The following is a 12,583-nucleotide window of genomic DNA, read 5'->3' as shown; positions in this document are numbered from 1 at the left end:
TAAAAGAGATTTTGGATTTTTTGTATGTTTGGCCCATTTTACACTGGCTCAGACCAAATGGACCAACCAGACCGATAGCTAACAATCTAGTCCGGTTTGTATTGGTTAGGGGTGGGCAGCAGGGCCCGCACCCTGCTACCCTACCCTCATCCGCCCCACACCTGCATGGCAAGGCGAGTAACCCCGCCCCTCATTTTCCCTGCTTTGCTCCCGCTTACATGTTTATATATATATATATATATATATATATATTATATAAACATAAATATATATTTATATTTTACAAATTGTGTATATATAAATATATATTACAATTTGTTAGACTTGTTCACAAAATATACACTAACAAATTTAAAAACTATAAAATTTTTAAAATGTAGTCATATTTACAAAATTTAAATTTACAATTTGGGTCTAAAAATGGAACTTTAATCACTTTTTAGACCTAGGAATAATTTTTAAATCTAGTGGAATGTAGTTTATTTTTTTAGTAGATATGAGACGGGGCAGATTTCCAATCTGCCCCACGCTCTGCCCACCAGGGTGGGGTACCCCGCCCCCAGGTTGAGGGGTGGGGGCTATCCCGCACCGTATGGTGCGGGTAGCACCCCTAGTATGGGTAATCGGTCTAATCTCGGTCCAGAAAAAGGCTGGGCTGAAGTTTTCGATCCGTAACCCTGTAGACTAGACCAATTACACCCTTACATGTGACTAAGTATATATTGGGCTCCAACCATTGCCCATCTTAAGGCCAGGCCCAATCTTCTCAACCCCATTTTGAGAAAATTTGGGTATCGAACATAACCTTATACACAGCAATAAAATACACATTCCGATTCACCAAAACTTTTCTTTGAACATAACTCCTTTTGGCAATAATATGCTTTGTCTCATCTTTTTCTGTTGTAGCCTTGTACAACAGAATATGCTTTGAACATAACTCCTTGTTGTAGCCTTGTACCCCTCACGTTAGCATTAGAAGCGAGCAATTTTACGGGTTACGGATGATCCAATGGGCCAGATTAAAGCGTCTATTGTGAACACAATTGATTTTAAGTATTTTCAGATATTTCATTTCTTAATATCATTTAAACATAAAATACTATTCAATTTCAAATTTTCAACTTTTTCAGACTCCCAAACAAAATATAAAAAACAATACTTTTTTTTTCAAATTTCAAAACAAAAATTATATTTAAACAATATTTTAACTTTATAATATTTTTATTCAAATTTTTTTCTCTCCTTTCCCAAAAATCAATAAAATATCTTAATTTAAATAATTTCAATACTATCCACAAATGTACTGAAATATTATTTATTATTATCCAAAATAGATCGCTGATATTTAATGATATGGTAATTCTTGGTGTGTTTAACTAGGGCTGTGCAAAATTTTAAAATTTTTTACTCCGCCCGACATCCGCTCCGATTCTGACTCTATCGGAGTCGGAGTAGTCGAAAAATGGAGTCGGAGTCAAGAGTCGAAATCGGAGCTCCGACTCCGACTCCGATTTTTTTTGAAAAAAATCAAACGACATTGTTCCACTTAATGTGGAACGGCATCGTTTCATCATACGGGAGGTCCAAAACGCAGGACCCCCTTCCCTTCCCTTCCCTTCCCTTCTCTTACCTTCTTCCTTCTTCCTCCTTCCTCCTTCTCTCTCAAGTCTCACGTTTAGCGGGCTGAACCAGTGAACCTCCACCTCGCCGCCTCGTTCCCTCTCTGTTGCCGCCGTGAGTCTTTGCTCCGCCATTGTGCGCAACTTCAATCCGAGTTTCAACCTACGGTGAGAACCCGATTCCAGGCCCTAAAATTAAATTGCTTAATTTAATTTTATGTATTCTGTTACTCATACTCTCATAGCATGCACGTCTAGGTATTTTGTTGTGATTGAAATGAATTTGTTTTGTAAATTTGTAGTAAGGAAATGTGTTTGATAAAATGTGTAATATGATTGTAAGTTGTGTTGTATGCATGCAATGTGTTTGATAAAATGTGTAAGAGATGTTTCTATTGTTATATATCAAGAACAACTGAAAGTATCATATTGTTTTATATTGTTATATATCATATGATAAAATGTGAAAGTAGGTTGAATAACTACCATTAAGTTGTTGATTCTGCTCTGCACAATAACTACCATTAGGAGAGGCTTTCCTAAGATATATGCCATACCTCAGCCCATGATGGCTCCAATTCGGTAGCACCTGCAAGATAAATTTTTTAAATAATCATGATAACTGCATACTAAAGTTGTAGAAAAGAAAAACAAAATTTCGACTTATAAGGAAAACAAAATTCGGTTTTAAGATTGCATAAGAAAAAAAAAATTGCTGTCATTTATAATCGAGCTATCATGCATTACGAATAATAAAAAATTCAGAAATGACTTGTTCTCACGAGTGGCTGCCTTCAAAAATTCAGAAATAACAATTTTTTTTTCATTTATGGATTGCAACTTTTTATCTTCATTTCAGGCATGATCACAGATCAATGGACCATTGAGATTTGAGTGACATAAACATTTAATATTTATGTCAATGTTGTTATTATGTTATAAATGAGACTGTAATAACTTATGGCTACATCATACATGTTATTTAGTTTTTAAATTATTATATTTAAGCTTTTTTTTCTTTTTTTTTTCTTTTCAGTATTTTTTTTTTAACAGATTTGGACTTGGGCTTTGGTGATCATATTTAATAATTTATGTAGTTATATTAAGTCGTAGTTACAGGTTTGGACTTGGGCTTTGGTGATCATAATAGTCTTAATGGATCAAATTTATTTTTGCATATAAGTTATTTAACAAAAGAAATTGACCACATTATTTTTTTAAGTACTATTATTATTATTATTATTTTTAGTCCAATAGATGGTCGGAGCTCTGACCTCCGACTCCATTCGGAGCTCCGATTCTGTTCGGAGTCGAAATCGGAGCAAAAAATTAACTCGAGGCTCGGAAACGGCTACTCCGACTCCATCGGAGTCGGAGCTCGACCCTATGTTTAACTCAAGAGTCATGCGACAGTGTCCAAGAGGTCTTCTCAAGAGTTATGACGGATGGAAATATTTGAAGGTTTAGATAGTGAGTTGAGTTGAGTTGAGTTGAGATGAGATGGGATAAGAGTTGAAAGTTAAATAAAATATTGTTAAAATAATATTTTTTAATATTATTTTTATTTTAGGATTTGAAAAAGTTAAATTGTTTATTATATTTTGTCCGAAAGTTTGGAAAAATTGTAATGATTAGATGAAGTAAGATGAGTTGAAATGGTTTTTGAATCCAAACATTAACTGGCTAGACCGGAAAACTTGATCGGACCAAGGTCCAATTTGTATATATATTGTAGAATTTGGTTTTTCGATTTGATCTTAGAGTGCGGTTTTTATTTATTAAACCAGACTGAGCAAAGTATATATATGGTTTTTTAAAATATTTTTACATATATATTATTTTATACAGTAGTTATATGTAATTTTCATCTAACATATCATCATTGACCAAATTAGAGTTTGGATGATATTGCATTTTTTAATTTCATTTTTTCTATTTTTTGTTTTTAACATTTTTATGATGATTGTTAATTCTCATGGATTGATAGGGATAATTTTGATAAATTTTCCAATTTTTTAAGCTATTTTTAAGTACAAAATATGCAAATAAAGATAAATAATTGATATTTAAAAATGTAAACATTATGGACTTTTTTGTATTGATTGGCCGAAAATAGTTAAAATACAGTGATTCTGAATTTTTGGTATGTTTAGTCCATTTTATATTATCCGGACTAAATGGATTGATAGCTAACGGTCCAGTCTGGTCTGTATGGATAATCGATCCGGTCTCGATCCAAAAAATGGGTGGATCAAAATTTTCGATCTATGACCCCCAAACCGGACCGGACCAATTACACCACTACAGGCGATATGTGACAAAGTACATATTGGGCTCCAACCATGACCCGTCTTAAGGGCAAGCCCAATCTTGTCAACCCCATTTTGAGAAAATTTGGGTATCCAACATAACCTCATACACAGCAATAAAATGCACATTCCGATTCATCAAAACTTTCCTTGAACATAACTCCTTTTGACAATAATACGCTTTATCTTTTCTTTTTCTGTCCTTTTGTTGGGTTGAAATCCTTCGTTAGCATTAGAAGCGAGCAATTTCATGGGTTACGGATGATCCAATAGGTCAGGTTAAGCGTATCTTCCTCAACACAATTGTTTTTAAGTATTTTAAGATATTTCTAAATATTACTCAAATATAAAATATTACTTATTTTCAAATCTTCAAAATTTTCAGACTTCCAAATAAAATATAAAAAATAATATTTTTTTAAAATTTCAAAATAAAAATAATATTCAAAAATAATATTCAAAAAATATTTTAATTTAACTTTTTTTCTTCTATTTTCCAAAACTCAATAAAATATCTTAATTCAAATAATTTCACTACTATTCATAGATATACTGAAATATTCTAAGTATTTACTATGGGTAGTGCTACTATGCCACTCAAGTTTGCCCACTTGTTGTGCCCTCTAGTGCAACAAAAAAAAAATTAGCCACAAATAGATTACATAAAAGTAAATCCATAAACTAATATGATTTGATGCAGTACGTCAAATTGTAAAGTTACTTTTATTATAAAGTAGATCTAACGAATCACACGAAATCATATCAATTTGTAGATTTATTTTTGTGTACTTTCTTTATATATATAGCACTTCTAAAAAAATAGACGAGTGGTCAAATTGAGGGAGCAAATTTAGGCCACCGAGTATCACTTTCTATTTATTATTATTCAATATATATAGCTTTAAATATTTAATGATATTGTAATTCTTGGTGTGTTTAACTCAAGAGTCATGCTACAGTGTTCGAGAGGTCTTATGTAGAGTTGTGACATATGGAAATATCGGTAGGTTTGAATAATGAATTGAGTTAAGATGAGAGTTGAAAGTTGAATAAAATATTAGTAGAATATAAATTTTTAATATTATTTTTATTTTAAAATTTAAAAAAATTGAATTGTTTATTATATTTCATTTAAAAGTTTAGAAAAATTGTAATGATTATAGATGAGATGATTTTTAAATTCAAACAAGTGTGTTTTCTTTATAAATTTATAAAGAAAAAACACAAAACACAGCAAAATCCACCCCTCGATCACAACTCTCATTAACAACCATCGATGGAATTACATAGCATTATTCTTCGGATGTTGCTAGACAGGCCGCGTAACCTTTATTGCTGGGCGTATCGCCAGTTGAATTTTTGTTGTGATTTTCTTTTAAATATTTTTTTAACATCCAATTTATGGTTATTTTTTAATCATTAAATAAAAAAATATTAAAATCAATGAAATTGAAGGAATGAGTCATTTAGCATTTTCCTTATTCTTTTAACTCGAATTTAAGGTCCTTAGATAGTTGATACTGGATGGGGTCGGTGATCAAACGCAAGGCCGTGATATGTTGGCCGGGCCCGGCGGCTGTTAATAATGGGGCTATTATACCGCCCATTCTTACCGCTGGGCGTGCTGCTCAGTAAATTTTTTTTTTATATTTTTTTAATATATTTAAATATTTTTAAAAAATAAAAAAAAAATATATTAATATATTTAAAATCACTTTCTTAATCACTAAATAAATAAAAAAAAAATTTGAATCAAATTGAACGCTCATATTGAGACAGTATAGTAGACTTTCTCTAATAACATAGTCATTGGGAAAGCAAAGGTTCTTTCTATACATGGCTACTTTGCTCTACTACGTGTACGTTTATATCTGTCTATTTTTTAAAGTTTTTTTTGTTATTTTTATAAAATAATGTCTTTAAAACGCTCAAAACAATGGGCTTTCATCACAAGTCATAACTATACTTTGAGTCTTTCCAAGATCATTGAAGATATTATATATATCTATATATATATATATATATATTTCTGGCTATCTTCGAGATCAAAGAAGAAAGATAGGTGTCTTGCTTTCTCTCATAAAAAATATGATTTTAAATAGCTAATTAATGATAGATAATGGGGGGATGAAGATTGGGACAATGCCATCTCTTTCATTTTAATTATTTTACACCAAAATCTTTAAATCGGATTTGGTGTAAAATTGTACACCCTCCATAGAGAAACACGTCCTATTTCTATTGTTCTTACCATAGACCCAACAACCACAACAGATAAAGTCACCTTTTTCATCTTCTTTCCTACTACAGACTCATTAATCACTTTACATCTCACGAAAAATACTCTTATATTCTATAAAAAATATTTTACATCTTATAAAAAAGTTATAAATATAATATGTGAAAATGAATAATAGATGATGTATAATAAATCTATCACTCAAAATCCCTTTTTACATCTTTCTTCTTACCGTAGTCCGTATACCCATAAGTCCCTCAAAGTCATCTCTGTCCTCACAGGCTATTGAAGTCCAGCACGGCTGTCTCTCTCTGTCGATCTTCGGCACTTTTGTCTCCAGTCACTCTGTCTCTCTTTATCTGTCCGTTAACACAGTAACCTCATTTTCCATTATAGACGAATCTTCGTGAGACCCACAAATTTATTCAAATTTTGTGCGTCTGCTGCGTTCTAATTTTTTGGAAACTGGTAATAGTGGTTATGTTCTCATGATTTTTACTGTAATGAGGCATTCATTTATACACACATAAAATAATCTTAAAGGTACGTTCTTTGAGTTGAGATCAATAAATTAGAACTAAAAAACGAAATGAATTTTATTTTATATGGCCTTTTTAAAAATAAGTAGCGTGGTAAATTTATCTTTCAATGTAAACGTTTCCGGTGATACTGGATGTTAACGTTGTATTTCGCACACGTTTGAGTCAGGTTCTAACAAATCAGATCTTTAAAAATGGATATGCAAAAGATATGGAGGGAAATAGTTGGGAGAGGGTGGCCTTGGGACTGGAGAGTTTCCAATGCCAAAGCTAGTAAATTATCTTAGAAGTTTATAAATAAGTAAAAAAGTTTTGGGATCAGAGAGTTTTTTTCGTATCTGAGATTTGTTATTTATACTGTAAGTCTAGGGGTACAAATTGTGTCTTCTCCAATGGAGTTCGTGTCTTTCGTATTGTTTCATTTGTTAGAATTATTTAATACAGCGTGGCTCTACGAAAGCTTCATTAATGTGATATATAGCTCGGGTTGTGGGACCATAAATGTGGCATGATTTTTTATTTCCCTCTCCTAACTAGTATCCTTTGTGGTCCGTTGATGTAGGGGTGCTACCCGCCCCTATGGGGCGGGGGCACCTCTTCCCCGCACCCTACTCCACATGGGGCAGGGGGTGGGGTTTTCACCCCTGTCCCCTTCCCCCAGGATGCGGGGTACGGGGTGGATTCCCAATCCGTCCCGCCTCTTTTCACTTGAAAAAAAAATATTACATTTATTTGATTTAAAAATTATTTCTAAGTGTAAAAGTAATTAAAAATACATTTTTAGATCTAAATTATAAATTTAAATTTTGTAAATATGATTATAATTTAAAAACTATGTAATTTTTAAATTTGCTAGTGCATATTTTGTGTAAATTGTAGTGTATTAGTTTTTAAATTTGTCAATGTATATTTTGTGAACAAGTCTAATAAATTGTAATATATATTTATATATACATAATTTGTAAAATATAAATATATATTTATGTTTATATATGTATAATATATATATATATATAAATGTAAGCGGGGGTGGGGCGGGGTTGGGCCCTCCCCGCCACCCACCCCCGCTAGAGGCCCTGAACGGAAGCAGGGCGGGGCAGCTGGGGCAGGGCCCCTCTGCCCACCCTTACGTTGATGCCCCTCCTATCAGATGATCGAGGGTTCCCCATACATCACGCCCACTACTCGGGCGAGTACTCGAGAGTTGGGCACTACTCGAGAGGTTTCCAGATCGATGAGTCACATCCCCTGCAGTACATTCCCTCATGCGGATTGTGTCCAGAGAAGCCTATCCATAGGTCGAGTTGGAGACTCTGTTTGTTTTAAACTGGACCTTCAGTCATAGTTCCCTTAGTTGTTATTCTTGGACCTGCTAGGTCTGAGGGAGAAAAATCTCCTTACACTGGAGATAGAGCATAGGTTGTTGACGCCATACTTCATCCTTCTTTTTGACCTTTCGGTGTTTTTAATCAGTTTCTGCTTGTTTTATTTTTTTCGATTTTCTCACTTCATGTTGAATTATGTGAAATTTGCATCTTCTATGCAATCGATTGGTTTTGTTGGTCATGGGGTTGCTCTTATTGGTTTAATCATAGCAAATCATTCATCAATCGCCGAAACGATTATGCCGAAATGACACCCAACGAGAATAATTGTTGTTGCGGTCTTAAAACGTCAAAAGATAATCTAGATTCACTGCATGCAATTGTATTGTTATTTTGTTAGAATCCCTACATGTTTTCTTATTATTGGTCAGTGTGTAAAATAGTGAAAGGCACCCATCCGGCTCCTATGCCTCCCTTAGTTTAATTAAGTGCAATTTAGATAGTGAGATAATTTTAAATTAAAGTTGAAAATTAAATAAAATATTATTATAATATAATTTTTTTTATATAATTTTTGTTTTAAGATTTGAAAACGTTGAATTGTTTATAATATATTATGTGAGAATTTAAAAAAGTTGTAATAATTATATGAGATGAGATAAGACAGTTTATTTTTTCCCTCATTTTCCCAATCATTATGCATTTACAATATATATACCAAAAACTATCTCGCCGCACGTAGTTGGGGCCATTTAAATAATTTGGCAAGCATTATATCTTGCTTCCAATAATGTGCAACGTCCTTTTATATATATATATATATATATATATATATATATATATATATTACTTCTTATCCCATTGCTTTGCATCAGGCGAGCGTGATCAAATATGTATTAAAAAACAGATCCTCTTCAGAACAGTCTGACTGTTCTTATGGTTAACAACCCCCAATTAGAATGAGACAAGTAAGGGATTTCATAAAATGCAAAGTAGTTTTTTTTCATCTGATTACACCCATCTGAGAAGAGAAGCCCTTCACTCGTGCCTCGCCGCCTCTAATGAAAGTGTCTTGCCACCACCAGCGACCACTACCAATTCCACCACTCGTTGCCGCCACCATCAGATGACCAATACCAGCTCCATTTCTTGTTGCCGCCACCAGTCCAACGTCCAGCCACCAGTCCGTCGCTGACCCACCCAGTCCCACGTCCAGCCACCCAGTTCGACGCAGCCACCACTCCTCTTCGTAAAAATGCTTTGTTTCTTAGTGTGAACGATTCATGAAATGGTATGGATAAAAGATTCAAATGCTTTTTTCTCCCCCTCGTACTGTTGCCCCCATCTGCATGTTAAATTCATAGAAATGTTTCAGTTGTTGTCCATATAAAGTATTCTCATATGGATCGCCGTAGGTTTGTTTTATTCTTTTGTGATAAAAGATAGACATGTGAAACTGGGCTAGTTTTTCTAGTTTTCAGCCATGACGGAGGTGGGGGGACTAGAAACGTGTTAAGGCTATCTACAAGAAAATAAAAGTTGAATAAATCGCTTGTTGTTTTTTGTTAGTTACTTGCTAATGCTCTATCGTTTCTGTTGAGTTGGAGCTGCATGTGTTCCCTTTTCTACCAAAGGATACTACTACAAGCAACTTTTAGGTATTGAAAATTTGCAGAGAGGAGAGGGGCGAGGGATCTGGGTTGCAAGAGAGAGAGGGGAGTTTAAAAAATTGTGTGTCGTGCGGTCACACATGGGCTACATGGCAGCAGAGGCTGGAGGATCGGGTTTTGTCAGAGATGGCTACAGTGAGACGAGCCTCATCAAGCAGAGGCTGGATGGAGGTGTAGCAGTGGATGTGTGGCGCTTCAGGGAGGAGGAGGCTTCGGTGGATTACAGAGCAATATTTTAAATATCATATCGAACATCGTGCCGGTCAAAGTACTGAAATGAAATATTTTAATATCGATATCGTTTCGTATACTATTTTAAAATAGTCAATATATGAATAAATTATATATAAATATATATATATATAAATTATAAATAGTCTATTTTGAATTAGAGGTTAAAAAATAAATTTATAATTTAAAAAAAAAATTAAAAGTCAAAATATCGACCGGTACGAACTGAAATATAAGCCGATATGATCCGTATTTGAGCCAGTATAAAATATATATAATATCTATACTAAACCAGTGGCCGATACGGCATATTTCGATCGTACCGGTCTGTACGATATGGTATTTGAAGCACTGCTACAGAGGGGAAAAGGATTTCACCCGTTCATTTTTATATTATCAGGTGCGAACAAATGTATAGTATATGAAATGGAGGAGCTACGTGTGGGTCTTTAATTGGATAACTGTTATTTTAAAGGGAACAGACGAGCTGGCTATAAGATACTCTCACTAAAAAATGTGAACTTCTACAACTATAGAGTTAGATTATTTTTTCCAAATATCTGTCATTGATATGTCATTTAAAAAAAAACAAAAATATATATCTTGAATATGTAAGAAGTACATTTTTTTTAGAGCGGTACTACTCTGTTGCTAGCTGTTTACGTCTAGTTGCTTTTGCAACTTTTTTTTTCATTTTTCTATTAATATTTTTTTAATATATTTAAATATTTTTAAAAAAATAAAAAAAATACATCAATACTCTTAAAATTACTATCTTAATCATTAAGTAAAAATAAAAAATAATTTTTTTCCAAGCAGTCAAGTAGATAGAGCGGTAAGAAATGGTGGGCATAGTAGCTTTTTTTTTTTTTTTTTTTTTTTTTTAATGAATGGACATATAACAATTTTTTTAAGTTTAATTTTTTTAAAAATTATATGTATTTATCGCGTGTTTAATGGACACTTATCATATTTATAAATCAGTTGAATGAAAACTTTGTCCACGATGGGTATCATCCGACCTTTTAGATGTCTCCTCCCTCATCAACATTTTTTTGGTTTGCAAAGTAATAGATAATATAAGAAATAAGGGTGGATGATATAAGACAATTAGGAAAAATATAAATTGAGAAATTATACAAATAATTAGCCCCACCCTATAATTTCTTAGTCCGATCGAGACCCCATCTTCAACTACTTAATAATTGTTCAGTCTTGAATGAGCTATGCAAGTTTTATTTTTAATATCACTAATAATATTGGAAGGTGAAGGGCTCACTTCATTTGGACGTGATAGCTATTTGTCGCTTTTGCTTTTGCTATTACCAGCAGCGCTCTCATTAGATTAGTTAAAAGTTAAATTTATTGAGTATTTAATTATTAAAAAGTAAAATATACTCACAATAGATTAGATATTTAGACTTTAACTACTGCGACTTTCAAAAAATATTTCAAATTTAAAGGTTACTATACATACATCAAATATATATTTTATAAATTATTTATCTCTCTCTTTCTTTTTATCACATATTTTATCACAATTAGTATATTAATTTGAGTTAGTGATATATTAATTTAATAAGAATATGATTATTAATTAATATATAATAGGTAGAATAGTAAAATATGATAAAATAAAATAAATTAATAATTAAAAAAATTAAATATTTTTAAAATTATTAGTTATACATTACTATATAATGAATAAATTGATAATCTAATATGAAGATTTGATATAAATAACTAAAATTAAATTTATTTTATATTATTTTATTGTTATATAATAAAAAAATAATTATTCAAATATAAAGATTTATATAAATAGAATAATTAAAAGTTAAATTTTTCTTATATTTATTAAAAAAAATATATTTAATTTTGGTTAATCCTTTGACAACCTGTATATATGGTCAGCAAGCAAGACTGAACATGATATATAAGAGCGCACTCAAGCGTGGGAAAGATCAGCGTGCGTGGGAAAGAGTGCGCTCTTATATATCATGTTCAGTGCGCTCTTATATATCATGTTCAGTCTTGCTTGCTGACCATATATATATATATATGTATATGAATTTTATTATGTATAAGTAAGTTTACGTATCAATCTGCGTATTAATATTATTATCTTTATTATTAAATTTAAATTAACATTCTTTTTAATAAAATTTACTTTCTGACTAATCATATTGAATGAATGCACATATTAGTACGCAAAATCGTTTACAATTAAATTTTTCTTAGAGAGAGAGAGAGCGCGAGTGGGCGCACTTAAACTAGCAATTTTTTAACAGTACTAAAAGCAATAATTTAAGTGAATGCGTCGAAATTCCTTCGCAGTTAATGCATGTTGATCTGTAGCATGCTCACCTCGAGATCCATTTTGAAGTAAATGTAAAGCCAGCCAAGATTAATATAATGTGAAAATGGCAGTCAACCAGCTGCGATTGCCTGCTGAATAGACCACGTTAAAACTACTATATACTTACTTCTATAAACTGTCGGTGTTCTGATTTGCACTCAAACTATTCATCTACAACTCGATTTCATAACTGCGTTATTATTTTTACTGCATGCATTATTAATATAGCTACAATGATTAGGAAAAACGAGTTTTTGGGTAGGAAGATCATATGCATAAAGTTTATAGA

The sequence above is a fragment of the Juglans microcarpa x Juglans regia genome, chromosome 5S (genome assembly GCF_004785595.1).
Source record: "Juglans microcarpa x Juglans regia isolate MS1-56 chromosome 5S, Jm3101_v1.0, whole genome shotgun sequence".
In the NCBI taxonomy this organism is placed as follows: Eukaryota; Viridiplantae; Streptophyta; class Magnoliopsida; order Fagales; family Juglandaceae; genus Juglans; species Juglans microcarpa x Juglans regia.
Note: the sequence above shows the minus strand (reverse complement) of the source record.